The sequence below is a fragment of the Chrysochloris asiatica genome, unplaced genomic scaffold (assembly GCF_000296735.1).
Source record: "Chrysochloris asiatica unplaced genomic scaffold, ChrAsi1.0 scaffold00033, whole genome shotgun sequence".
In the NCBI taxonomy this organism is placed as follows: domain Eukaryota; kingdom Metazoa; phylum Chordata; class Mammalia; order Afrosoricida; family Chrysochloridae; genus Chrysochloris; species Chrysochloris asiatica.
The window spans coordinates 23,618,743-23,631,518 of record NW_006408551.1 but is presented as its reverse complement, the minus strand read 5'-3'; the positions used below and the strand labels follow the sequence as shown (position 1 = coordinate 23,631,518).

At 37.3% G+C, this 12,776-nt stretch overlaps 1 protein-coding gene across 1 annotated transcript in view; it reads left to right on the top strand.

Annotated features, from left to right (window-relative positions):
- Positions 1 to 12,776, top strand: part of PTPRR (protein tyrosine phosphatase, receptor type, R) — a 444,293-nt gene that overhangs the window by 78,390 nt on the left and 353,127 nt on the right. The window lies entirely within an intron of this gene.

The following is a 12,776-nucleotide window of genomic DNA, read 5'->3' as shown; positions in this document are numbered from 1 at the left end:
AATGTACCAGGCTGTTTTGACCACTGTAGCCCTGTAGTACATTTTGAAATCAGGGAGTTGAGAGGCTTCCCACCCTGTTCTTCTTAAACAGTGCTTTGCTTATCCTTGGTCTCTTTCCTTTCCATATAAAGTTTGTAATTGTTTTTTCCATCTCTTTGAAGAATGTTATTGGAATCTGGATTGGGATTGCATTGTATGTGTAAATTGCTTTGGGCAGTATGACATTTTCACAAGGTTAAGTCTTCCTATCCAGGAGCATGGTACATTCTTCCATTTTTGTAAGTCTCTTTGGTTTCTTGTTGTAGTGTTCTATAATTTTCTTTGTATAGGTCATTTGTTACTCTGGTTACATTTATTCCTAGCTATTACATCCTTTGGGTGGCTATTGTAAGTGGTAATGTTTTCCTAATGTGTTATTCAGCACTGTCATTATTGGTATAGAGGAATCTAACTGATTTTGGGATGTTGATCTTATACCCTGCCACTTTTCTGAATCCCCCAATGAGGTCTGGTAGCTTTTTTACTGAGTCTTTGGAGTTTCTATATATAGGTCATATCGTCTGCAAATAGGGAGAGTTTTACTTCCTCTTTGCCAATTCGGACATCCTTGATTTCCCTATCTTGCCATATAGCTCTGGCTGAGACTTCAAGCACAATATTGAATAGGAGTGGTGACAAATGACATGCTTGTCTGGTTCCTGTTCACAGAGAGAAGGCTTTCAATTTCTCTCCATTGAGATTGATGTAGGCTGTTGTTTTTGTATATATACTCTTGATTATGTTGAGGAATTTCCCTTCAATTCCCACTTTGTTGAGTGGTTTTCTGAGGAATGGATATTGGATTTTGTCAAATGCCTTTTCTGCATCAATCGATATGATCATGTGGGTGTTTTGTTTTGTTTTTTTTGCTCCCGTAAAGATTTACAGCCTCGGAAACCCTGTATAGGGTTGCTATGAGTCAGAACCGACTCCACGGCACATAACAACAACAACAACAACATATGGTGAATTACGTTGATTGTTTTTCTAATGTTGAACAATCCTTGCATCCCTAATATGAATCCTACTTGGTCACGATGTATTATTTTTCTGAAGTGCTGCTGGATTCTGTTGGCTAGGATTTTGTTGAGAATTTTTGCATCTATGGTCATGAGGGATATTGGTGTGTAATTTTCTTTCTTAGTGAGGTCCTTCCCTGGTTTTGGTATGAGGGTTATGCTTGCTTCATAAAATGTATTAGGACATTTTCCATCCTCCTCTATATTCTGGAATACTTTGAGTAGAATTTGTGACAACTCGTCCCTGAATGTCTGGTAGAACTAACCAGAGAAGCCATCTGGACCTGGATTTCTTTTGGTTGGGAGTTTTTGATGACCTGATCAATTTCTTCTTTTGTTATGGGTCTGTTCAAGTCTTCTACTTCACTCTCTGTGAGTTTAGGTAGGTTGTGTTTTTTCTACAAATGTATCGATCTCTTCTAATTTTTCAAATTTGTTGGAGTACAACTCTTCATAGTATTCTGTTATTATCCTTTTGATTTCCTTTGGTTCCATTGTGACATTGCCCATGTGGTTTCTAATGCATGTTATTTGTGTCCTCTCCCTCTTTTCGTTTGTTCGGTTTGCCAATGGTTTGTCAATTTTATTAATCCTTTCAGAGAACCAGCTTCTTGTCCTGTTGATTCTTTCTATAATTTTTCTGTTTTCTGCTCTAATCTTTATTATTTCTTTTCTTTTAGTGATGGTAGATTCCCTCTGTTGGTCTGTTTCTATTGCTGAAGATGCTGTGTTAATGTGTTAATTTTGATTCTTTCTTCTTTTAGGATGTGCGCATTTATCACAATAAATTGCACCACTTTCTCCATGTCCCAAAGATTTTGGTATGTTGTGTTTTCATTCTTGTTTGTTTTTAGGAACTGTCTGAATTCATGTTTAATTTCTTCTATTATCCAGTCGCTCTTCAGCAGGGTGTCATTCAGTTTCCATGTATTAAACTTTATTTTCTTGATCTTCTTATTGTTGATTTCTAATTTAATGGCATTATGGTCTGAAAAGATGCTTTGTAGTGTTTTGATGTTTGTAAATTTATGGAGGCTTGCTTTTTGACCAACACATGATCAATTCTGTAGAATGTTCCATGTGCACTGGAAAAGAATATATATTGTGTTCTTGCTGGGTTGAATGCTCTGTACATGTCTATGAGGTCAATAAAACTATTAGGAAAGTAAGCACAATCAACCAGATCATGGAAAATGCAATGAAGAAATAAAACATGGTTATATTGTAGGGCTAACTAGTGGGGACTACTTTATAATAGATATAGAAATCCTATTAAACATTCAGGGATACTTATGGATTGGCTCAAACTATAAGATCTAGGTAGCAGAACAATAACTTAGAAGTCCAGAGATGTATTAGAATCTCAGATCAGTTACTATAAATTGTTTCCTTAAGAGACTTAACATAATCTCTGTTTCTGTTTCCTCATTTATAAAAAAAAAAAAAGTAATGCCAATAATACTCATCTTTAGAAATTATTGTGTGAATTGAATGAGGTAGCTCATTAAAAGGAACTAGTATCATGCCTGACACATAGCAAGAACCTTATAAATATCAGCTGCTATTATTAGCATTATATGAAATAATTCAAAATGTATCTTTCTGGTTTAAGTATCAAAATTACTTGTATCCCCACCTCTCACTTATCAACTTGGTTAGGTTCAGAAGAGCAGATTGTTATGCAAAAATTGACAGTATGTGAAAATGGAGCATGACCATATCAGATCACAAAATAGAAGATGGCATATTTACATAACTGCTAAACCACTGAGACTCCGGGTCCAACCAAGCTGACACTAACCGTAGCCATTCTACTAGCATTACTCTTGCTATACATCTCAGTATTCATTACTACCAAACATACATTGTTGATGCACAAAATATTCAGTAGACTTGTTAGTACTATTGTTGTAAATGTGGAATGTCGAGTAATGAGATAGGTGATAAGTAAGAAGTAAGGGTAGTATTCCTGAGCCACTGTTTACTTTATAATTATATCTTCTAAGTGCTGGGAATCATAGTTCTTTCTTTCTCTTGGCTGCCAAAATGTTAAGAGACAAACTTGTAGTTTACCTCTCACAAACACTGAGAGCATCTGTTAGTAAACACTTGATTTATTCTGAGGAGTCCTAGGGGTGCTGTGGTTAGGCACTCAGCTGCTAACCAAAATGTCGGTGATTCAAACCCACCAACCATTCCACAGAAGAAAAGATTTACAAAATTGGAAACCCTAGGAACAGTTAGTTCTACTCTGTCTTAGGGTCACCAGACTCAACAGCACTGGATTTAGTTTGTTGGTTTTCTTTATTTTGTGAACTAACCTCATTCTTGGCTGGGTATTTTATTTTCTTCACTCATTTTCCTTCTAATTCAATTTCCTCATTTCCTTACTTTTTATTCAGTTTTATTTTCTATTCTATGTGATTGGTAAGCTTCCAAAAGCCCTTTCTGTAATACCTGCTGTCTAAACAACGAGGCACTACAACAAACTAACAATCAGTACGGACATATTGAGTCTGAATGTAACACAGCAGGGAATCTCTTACAGGGAAATGTTATTTACCCATTGGGTATGAAAATTTCAGAAAATAGCGTTTATATGAAAAAAATTACAATGTGTATAATGATCTGCTTGGCTCACTTCTCAGCAGGCCCAATCTCCGTCCAGTCCTTGTGGCTGGGACCAATTTTCACTCCCAATGTGAGCAGTTTAGACTGTGGGAGCAGTGGGGTGTCAGGAGACAATCTAGGTTTTCAGGCCTGTTCTGCTACCGATTACCTTGCACAAGTCAAGCAACATTTTTGAGTTGCCATTGCTTAATTTTCACAGTAACTATATTGTACCTGACCTGGCTATCTCCTTTCATTCCTTTGAGGATCCATGAATGTGTTCTATAAAGTGTGGTGCATAGTTTTAATGTTAGCTATCACAATAATTGAGTTGATAATGTTGATGATAATAAGCAATAGCATTGTCAGTCGTGTTACTGATCTACCCTTATCTTGGAATAAAACTCAGCTTCTTGTCTTGTTTTACAAATTCAGAGGATTTCCTTCACACTATAGTTTAAATAACTAGCATTCTCTTTTATAAAGAACTCTCCCAAGAAACAAACTTAAACATTTAGGTAGTTAGTTTGTTCTTTCCTTTGGAGAATACAAACTAAGAGTAACAGTCTGTCTACAGTTAGTAGTGGACATTTAAGCAAAGTGGTAGCGGCCAAGGATTGGCTGCCAGATTGGCCTCATACAAGATGAAGAACAAGAGAAGAATCTTGATTCCTGATTTTCCAGCTTACAGTTACAATTTACATGAAGCCTGGCTGTCTGTGGATATCTAAGAAATTACCTTTTGTATCCTTACAACTTGCCCCCTCTGTCTTTAGCTCAGAGAAGATATCCATCCCTTAAATTAACAAACTTGCCTAGAATGTTGCCTGAACCCAGGATTCTAGCATGACACTGGGCTTTAGTGAAGGAGAGATTCTGAAGTAGCAGTGTTGCTGAAGTGAAAATCAAAGGAAATCATGGGTTCTCACTGCTTCAGATACTGTGGACTCCAAGCACCATCAATTTGTCCAATGTTTTTAAGCTTTGAATATTTTCAAACATGTGAATGTTCCTGTGTCTTTAAATTCTGAAAGAAATAATGGTAATGGAAATACCTGGAAAGTTTTTCATCCTGTTATTAAGTAAGGAGAAATGATAGTTGTTGGCTCATCAAAATTATTGGACTGAAGATGATGTCAATTAAACAAAAAGAAACTATTAAAATTTAATTGGGCATTTTAGGAAATCAGCTTGCTAAATATGAAAAGGTTACATGCTTAGTTTTAGAAAGTGCTTCCTGGAATAACTGCCTTCAAACTGGATATAATGTTTATAAAATAGCCTCGGCATTAATTTTTCATGAATTAAAAAGCATGCTAGAGGATTAAAGTAGAATAATAAATGTTACATTACATAAAAGTTGGACAATCATAAATCATTTATGACTTTCTTGCTCATCAGGACTTGGCTTTTTGAATCATAATTGAAAACTCGTGTGGCTAGATTGTTGAAAAAGTAAATTGGTTATTGTAATAGCAGACAACTTTCATTAGGGCATTAATTAATTTTAGGAGGCTGAGAGTCTGGCATATTTAACATACACAGTAATATTTAGTCAGGGGACTTTATTCAATTACAGCCTTCTGGTCAGTGTTCATTGCTTATATTTTATTCTAATTTTGATCAATACTAGTTAGGTACAGAATTAATTATGGTGGACTCTATATAGAGTCAATATGGGTTAGAATAGACTTGACACCAACTGGTATAAAAGAAAAAGTAAGATTAGAGCCCAAACAGCAAACAGGGAAATTGGTTGATAAGAAAACATATTCTACAGCAACCTTGACACTAGCCCAATTTTCCCTTCATCCTCTTTTCATTTCCCTTTTATGCCTTGTTGTTGTTAAGTGCTGTTGAATCGTTTTTGAATCATAGTGACCCTGTACAGGGTTTCCAAGTCTTTAAATCTTTGTGAAAGCAGAAAGCCTCATCTTTCTCCTGCAGAGCAGCTGGTGAGCTCAAACCACCGAACTTGTGCTTATCCTACCGAGCCTCCATGCTCCCTTCTGGTGCCTTACTTATTCATCATTTGCTATTGTAAACTTAACAAATTTTAGATCCCAAATAAGAGATTCTCATAAAAAGAGAAACTAATTTTTAAATAAATTAAGCAACAGTGTAATATTTTTAATGACCTTAATTCTCTCCTTTAATAAAAATAATTATGTGTCTATTAACTATTGAACACTTATGGAGCTCTGGTAGCATTTGTGGGTTATGCATAGGGCTGCTAACTGCCGAGGTCAGCAGTTTGAATAAACCAGCTGCTCCATGGAACGAAGATGAGACTTTCTGCTCCCATAAAGAGTTATAGCATCAGACACTCTTTACACGGTTGCTATGAGTAAGAACTTACTCGGCAGCATGCAATAGCAGCAGCAACAGAGCATTGGGGGCTTAACAACACCATTTATAACCCTTACAACAACTCTGTAAAAGAGGCATCATTATTTTCATTTTACAGGTGAGAAAACTGAGACTCGGCTATGTTACTGAAAAATAAATTGTTTAAGACTGCAGAGTGGTTAAGAGTTGGGCTGCTAACCCCAAGGTCAGTAGTTCAAAATACCAGCTGTTCCACAGGAGAAAGATGAGGCTCTCTGCTCCTGTAAAGATTTACAGCCTCGGAAACTCTGTAGAAGGTGGCTATGAGTTGGAAACGACTCCACAGTGCTCCACCAACAATAACAACCCCTCAAGAATTTGCCTAATTTCTTACAACTTTCTGCATACTGCTTCCCCTTTCCCTGGGGACTGGACAATTGTCCAACTTTCTTCACCACCAACCATAAACTGTCATGCTAGTTGTGGTTTGGTGTGAAAAAGAAGGGCCCAGTCATGAACAAGAAGCTCTGGTAGTGTAGTGGTTACGAGTCAGGCTGCTAACTTCAAGGTCAGCAGTTCGAAACTACCAGCTGTTTCACAGGAGAAATATTAGGTTTTCTACTCCCTTAAAGATTTACAGCCTTGGAAACCCTATACAGGGTCACTATGAGTCGGAAGTAACTTCACGACACACTACCACCACCGCCACAACAGTCATGAAGGTTCCTGATATATTTGCCTTGTGCCCCAGCATTAGACCTTTAGGAATATATGTGCCCCACTGAGTCCTTGTGTGGTGCTTTAGGATAAGCACTGGACTTCGAGGTCAGTTTGAATCTCAAAGTCAGTTTGAACCTCAATGTCCGTTTGAACTTCAAGGTCGGTGGTCCAAATCCACCAGCCACTCCCTGGAAACTCTATACAGGTTCACTATGAGTCAGAACTGACTCCAACAACACCAACAACAATTGTATGAAATTCATATTATGTACGTATTTTTCCCCCCACTTCATTACAAATGCCTTGCATTACAGAAAAAACATGGTTTCAATAAAAAATTCAAATCATAAAATAATTTGTCTTGATTAATAATTAGATTAGAAAGACATTAGTCAATTAAATTACTTATCTGAGTCCTGGTATGGCATTGTGGGTTAATGCACTGGACTGCGAAATCAGTCTGAACCACAAGGTTGGCAGTTCAAACTCACCAGCTGCTCCTTGGCAACCCTATACAGGATCGATGGCACTTTAACAACACAAAACAACAACGTCTGTGTCCACAGTCTTATACTTGGAAAACTCCTTATAGAAAGAAATCGATGGCTCTTAAACAAGATCATAACTTCTATAAACAGATGACCATAATTTAGGATGGGAAGAATGGATGTATTAGATATTCAATCCCAGAACTAAAAGTTTTCTGTGTAATCTGAGTTCATTGCAATCCACAAACCCGTCCTAACCGAGACCAGTTCCAATCATTCTCTAGGCTTTGCAAAATTTGCATGGATCCCATTAGAATTAAATCTCTTTAAGATTATTTGAAATAGGAACACCCAGCCTTCATATGGTTTTATAGATATCACAATTGAATGATGACTGCTATAAAAGCTTATCCACATGCCAGGCACTTGAGCTCAACTTTATAGAGGCCATAGCCAAAAATGTTTATGGATTGGACAATTAAACACATAAATTCTAGGAATGAGAAAGGCCACATGTAAAGCTAATTTTAAAGAAAATCATGGCAAGGAAATGGCTTAAACATTAGGTTAATGATTATCCTCAGAGAGTGCTGTGAAGCTTCCCTTTGTCATTCTCCCTAGCTGGCATTTCCTCCCAACATGTGTATCCTACCTCTCCTCTTCCTGCCACTTATTTGAAAGCCACTTATTTGGTGCTTCTTGTTCATAGCTAGCTGCCACTAATTTTGCTCTACTCTAAAATTTAATGCACAAAATATATTCATCTGTTCAAATACTTAGAGTTTTAGAGTTTTTTTTTTTTTTTTTTTTTTAATGTGACAATTGCTGCTACAGTTGAGCCCATTGCTGTTGGCACCGTGCCAATCCATCTTTTTAATCCATCTTCTTTTTCTTAACCCTTCACTTTATCAAGCACGATGTCCCCTTCCAAGGACTGGTACCTCCTGACCAATAAATCTGAAATGTGAGAGACATGGAGTCCTGGTGTGACACTGTGGGTTAATGCACTGAACTGCAAAGTCAGTTTGAACTGCAAGGTTGGTGGTTCAAGCTTACCAGCTGCTCCTCAGAAACCCTACACAGGGTCACTATGTGTCAGAACCAACTTGATGGCACTTAACAACAACAACAATAGTGAGAGACATGATGCTCCTTTTTAAATGTATTTTATTCTTTATTGTAATTTGTGTGCAAATTTACAGAGCACATTAGTTTCCCACTAGATTATGGCACATTTTATCGTTTCTCCCACCACTGCCAACATACTCCAAATATGTTAGCATATTAGTTTATTTTCTTCCTGCCTGACTTATTTTATGTAAACTTAATGAATTACTAACTAAACATACTCTATTTTATAGCCTTGAAGTCAAATATTTTAAAATAGTAGACTTAGCATCAATCTTTCATTTCTCAGCTTCTATTCAAAGCTCACCATTTGCTCCTTGGGAACCCTATACAGGGTCACTATGGGTTGGAACCAACTCAATGGCACTTAACAACAACAACAACAACATTCACCCTTAGGATTCCTGCTGTGGATCTATAATATAAGCACAAGGTTGGTTTGGACCACAAGGTCACCAATTCGAGATCACTAGCCACTCCTCAGAAACCCTATGCAGGGTCACTATGAGTAGGAAAAGATCCATTGGCACTTAACAACAACAACAACAACATTCACCCTTAACCCACTTCACCTAATGAAGCACTTGTTATAAAGGGCCCAAGGACCTGTTTGACCAAGCCAGTATATGTTAACTTCTCTCATGACTGGAGATGTTGGTACTTTTCTGCACTTGAGTCAAACTCTTCTCTTGTTTTTTTTCCACAGTCTCTTTGTCTGCTGCTTCTCAGATTTCTAACCTCCTTTACATACCTGTATTCCCTAGGGATCTATCCCAATTCCTGTCTTTTTACTTTGCATATTCCTTCTAGTCAATATCATTCTAACTCAACATATTAAATACATATTTACTAATAATGCCCCAAATCTCTGTCTCCAGCCCAGTCCCTATTAACCATTAAGTGGCCATTCTACCACTTAATACACAGGTAACTCAGATCTAATCATTTAAAAACCAAATGTCACATGATTTCCCCCATCTGCCATTGTTGATGTTTGGTGCCATCAAGTCTGATTCTACTCATAGCAACCCTGTATAGGGTTTCCAAGGAGCAGCTGGTGAGTTTGAACCTCCAGTCGTGTGGTTAGCAGTCCATTGCTTATCCTATAGTGGACTCCATCTACCCTCCTATTATTTCCAGGATAAGTGGTGGTGGTGGTGCTGTTTGTATGCCATTGAATTGATTCCAACTCATAGCAAGCCTGTATAGGGTTTCCAAAAAGTGGCTGGTGAGTTTGAACCACCGACATTGCTTTTCAAACCAACCTTGTGGTCCAGATCATTATCCTGCATTGTCATACTAATATCCACCCAAACCAGACTATAGAGTGGTATCTGAAGCTTTCTTTCTTATTTAAATCAAACACCATCCCCAATATTACCATTGCAATAATTGAGGATTTCCAATGTCTTGCATTGTTTAGGGATGTTGCTATAGTGGTTAAGTGCCACTGCATCAGTCAGTTCCAGCTCATTTAACATCCAAATTGGCAGCAGTATCCAAACTGGCAGTTGGGATCCCTGTTTCCAGGTTTGATCCCTTTGTCCCAGAAGTAATCATTCTTACAGGCAAAACTGTTCATAATACTTAAAAGTGTTCACTGGTTCATCATCAAATACTGGTTACCATGTCATCCATGGTCCTCCACCATCTTGTCCCTAAAAAGCCATCCAACAGCATCCCCATCTAGTCTCAGTTATGATCCCTGTACTTGACTTGAAATGAACTGCTTACATAGGAGAATTAGCCATGCACATTTTTTAAATGTGGCAAAATTTTTATGGTGAAATAATATTCCATTATACCACATTATATCTGTTGTGACACTAAGATAATCACTGGACTGTCAACCATAAGATCGATGGTTCAAAGCCACCAGCTGCTCCTCAGAAACCCTATACAGAGTTGTTATGTGTCAGAACAGATTCCACACACCACATACAACAACATATCACTTTTTTTTATTATTCATTAATTTGTTGATGGACACTTGGGTTGTTTGCACCTTTTAGCTATTGTAAATAATGCTTCAAGGAATATTGGTGTACAAGTATCTGAGTGCCTGTTTTCAATTCCTGCATATAGTCAAGAGTAGGATTGCTGAATCATATGGTGATTTTATGTTTTCCTCCTTGAAAACCCACAACTCTTTTTCATAGTGGCTGAAATATTTTACCTTCCTCCCAGCAATGAACAATTTCTCCAATTCTCCCCAAAAGTGTATTTTTTCTTTTTTGCTTTTTTTTTAATGATAGCTCTCCTAGTGGGTGTGAAATGGTATCCCATTGTGGTTTTGATTTGCATTTCCCTATTAGTAATAATGTTGAGCATCTATTTGAAGAAATGTCTACTTAAGTGTATTGCCTTTTTAAAAAAAAATACTGTATTATTTGGCTTTTTGTTATTGAGTTATATGAGTTATATAATTAATATTAATATATAATTTATATTCTGTGTATTAAATCCTTACCAAGTATACGATTGCTAAATACTCTGTCTTATTCTATAGATCATCTTTTAGCTCTCTTGATAAAGTCCTTTGATAGTTGTTTATTATTTTACTGAAGTCCAATTTATGTTTCTTTTTTTTGCTCAACTGAGGATTTAAGATTCATTATTCTTCTAACAGTTTTATAGTTTTGATGTTAACTATAACAATTTAATTTAGCCCATGGATTCATTTTGAGTAAAATTTTGTACATGCTGTGAAATAGGGTCCAACTTCATTCTTCTGCATGTTGCATTTCAGTTGTTCTCGTATATTTGTTGAAAAATAATCATGCTTTTCCCATTTCTTGAAAAATTAATTGACTATAAATGCGTGGATTACCTTGTTCATGCTTACCTGCCCCATGTATATGCTGCTAAATTTGCCAGTCTGTGTTCCTTCCTGATTGCCCCCATTATTTTTTTGCCCTAACTGTAACAGTTATCACTGTTCTGTAATTATTTTCACGCCTTTTTTTTGCCACCATTGTTGTTAAGTACCGTTGAGTCTGTTTTGACCCATAGCAAACCTGTATAGGGATGGAGCAACTGGTGAGTTTGAACTGCCAAGCTTGCAGTTTTCAGTCCAGTGCTGATCCTACAGTGCCACACCAGGAGTCCTTTGCCACCAAACATTAGACTAATTAGATACAGAGGCTATGCTTTTTAATTAATATATGCCCAGAGCCCTGGTAGGAGCTCTGGTAGCGTAGTGGTTACAAATCGGGCTGTGAACCGCAAGGTCAGCAGTGTTAGAAATGAATCCCGATGTCACACAAAAGACACTCAGTGAGACCAAATTACCTTGGCAAAGTAAAATTTACTCCTACAAGAGGGTGCTTGTGCATAGCTGTACATACACGAATAGGCTAGCGAGCACACCGAGTGGGCAGTCCACTCGGGGTTTTAATCCCTGACGGGAGTCTCAAGGCTGTGTCTCACCCTATTGGCTAGGGTTTTGACCGCACAATCTATTCCCTTACCCGATTGGCTAGTTCAAATTTTTAAGGCGCACATTCCTACTTTAGGAAAAGAGGAGAGCGATCATAGTCTTTGCTCCAGGAAGTAGTTTAAGGAAAAAGAAAGTTATCGTAAATTCCTTACTCCAGGAAGTGGTTTAAAGAAAAAGAAAGTGACTATAAATTCTTTACTCACTTCAGGAAGTAACCAAAGAAAAAGAGAGAGATCATAAAGTCTTTACTTCAGGAAATAAAAAAAGTTTACCTGACTATAATAAACAGGATTAAAACATTTTTTTCCACAGCAGTTAGAAACTACCAGCTGTTCCGTGGGAGAAAGATGAGGCTTTCTGCTCCCATAAAGATTTACAGCCTCAGAAACCCTGTACAGGGTCGCTATGAGTCGGAACCAACTCCATGGCACATAACAACAACAACAACAACAGAACCTTGGTACAGTGCCTTGTGTATAAGTTACTGGTGGTATTTATATATGATTGAACAGATGAATGAGTTTAAGTACAAACAATTGAATCTTGATTATTAAAAATTAAAAGAAATCTTAGATGTCTTTTCCTGGTGGTGGTGGTGGTTGTATGCCGCTCAGGTGGTTCTGACTCACAGTGACCCTGAATAGAGTTTTCTTTATGGGAGCAAAAAGCCTCATCTTTTTCTCACAGAGTAACTGGTAAGTTCTTTTAAAACAGGTGTCTAAAGAAATCAAAGATAATAAAATACTGGAGACTAAAAAGTTTTGTGGCCTTTAGGTGAAAATTTTTCTCGGATTGCCAAAGTCTACAGGTTTTATGGTGTGCAACTTTAGAGGATTGTCCCAAACTACTTGTAACAGCTTCAACTGAATCAAAATATTTCCTGTTAAAGTTGGATATTGTTGTTGTTGTATTGTTATGTGCCATCGAGTCGATTCCGACCCATAGCGACCCTGTATAGGGTTTCCGAGGGTGTAAATCTTTACGGGAGTAGAAAGCCTCATCTTT